The sequence below is a fragment of the Sinocyclocheilus grahami genome, unplaced genomic scaffold (genome assembly GCF_001515645.1).
Source record: "Sinocyclocheilus grahami isolate Dianchi unplaced genomic scaffold, SAMN03320097.WGS_v1.1 scaffold33.1, whole genome shotgun sequence".
Taxonomy (NCBI): domain Eukaryota; kingdom Metazoa; phylum Chordata; class Actinopteri; order Cypriniformes; family Cyprinidae; genus Sinocyclocheilus; species Sinocyclocheilus grahami.
The window spans coordinates 360,118-362,015 of record NW_015505212.1 but is presented as its reverse complement, the minus strand read 5'-3'; positions in this window follow the sequence as shown (position 1 = coordinate 362,015).

Below are 1,898 nucleotides of genomic sequence, written 5' to 3'. Positions count from 1 at the left end.
ATGTACAAAAAAATCTATTTAAACGTAATAAAACAGACGATGAACACTATTAACAGCAATTATTATATGATGCAATCAAACTTCTAGCAAAATGTGGTAGTTCTGTATGTTGTTTCAGGGTTGGCATCATCTGAGGTCCTCTGAGGGGTTGGCATCATCTCTTCTCAGGTGTTCTGGATCCAGACTGAAGCTTGTGGCAAAAAACAGAGAAACAAATAGAGACATAATTAGCGTAGCTGCTGTTCCAACCAAGCAAAATTGATTTGTTTAACCCAAACTAAAGAATAATAATGTGCATTTGATCAGATATAACTGCAGTAAAAGATTATGAGATGCATTATTTGAATGCTTGGCCAAAGAGATGTGCACCCTGGTAACCTCCTAGTAATGCCTTAGCAACCACCAAAGCATTCCGGTAACCACATAGCAATGAGAAAGCACCCTAATAACCACCTAGCAACACTCTAGAAATCAAAGCATCCTGTAATGTCTTAGCAACCACCAATACACCCTGGTAAACACATAGCAACCACAAAACATTGGAAACCACCCTGATAGCCACCTAGTGATGTCTTTAACAACCACCTGAGCACCCTAGTAACGGCACGCTTCTTTGCGCTAGCCCGTAGTGATCTCCACTTTGTCGAGTATGCCAGGGAGTTCTGCGGGCTTGCCGCGGCGACGGCTTTAGATGACGCCACCATCAACTCTTTGTTCTGGCACGGGGCCAATTACCATCCCCCCGTGGACCTCCCAGACACCACGGGACTAAGCTGGAGGGAAGGGATCCTCCGGTGTCTGGAGAACTGTCTACTCCGCCATGGCCTCCTGAACTCCCTACTCCGCCATTGCCTCCGGAACTCCCTACTCCGCCATGGCCTCCTGAACTGCCTGCTCCGCCATGGCCTCCTAGTCTACCGGCTCCGCCATGGCCTCCTAGTCTGCCGGTTCCGCCATGGCGCCCCTAGTCTGCCTGCTCCGCCATGGCCTCCTAGTCTGCCTGCTCCGCCATGGCGCCCCTAGTCTGCCTGCTCCGCCATGGTCGCCTAGTCTGCCTGCTCCGCCATGGCCGCCTAGTCTGCCTGCTCCGCCATGGCGCCCCTAGTCTGCCTGCTCCGCCATGGCCTCCTAGTCTGCCTGCTCCGCCATGGCGCCCCGAGCTGCCTGATCCGCCATGGGTCCCGGAACAGGTACCGCCCTGGAGGCCGTCCGTCCCTGGAAGCCGTCCGTCCCTGGAAGCCTGTCCTGAGAGGCCTCCAGAGTGTCCATCCCCCCTCCCCGTTGGTTGTTATGAGGTGTGTGGACACGCCTTCTGGGAGGGGGGAATAATGTCCGACTCTGTTCCTGTCTTGTGTTGTGTTCTCCTCCCCCACATGCTCCATGACCCAGTTTTCCCTCATGTTTGATTGTTTATTGATTCTAGGTGTTCCCTCATTAGTTTCCTTGATTAGTCCTATGATTTAAGCCCTGTGTGTTTCCGTGTCTAGCATGCTGTCTTGAACGTTGGACCGTTCACCGCAGGGCCCCCTCAAGCTCGGGGCCTGGTGCGACCGCACCAGTTGCACCCCCCTAAGGACGGCCCTGGTGGTATGTATTAAAACTAATTTTTTCTGGTTGCATAATGCAGAAATCGAGAAGGCTGTTCACAATATGCAGATATTGAACCTCCAGCAGATAAATAAGCTGGGGGGATTTTCATTCTAACACCACTGTACTGTAGTGATTGGCATTGATTTGCAGCTCACAGCAGGATGCCGGGAATATTGAAGCTGGAGCAGCACAGCTGGTTGTCGATACTGTGGATATCAACTGTGGACAAATCATCTGTTTGATCCAGCCAGAGAAATGCAAAACCCAGCCGAGCCAGAAGAAACCTGAGGTCACATGACGCTAATGCT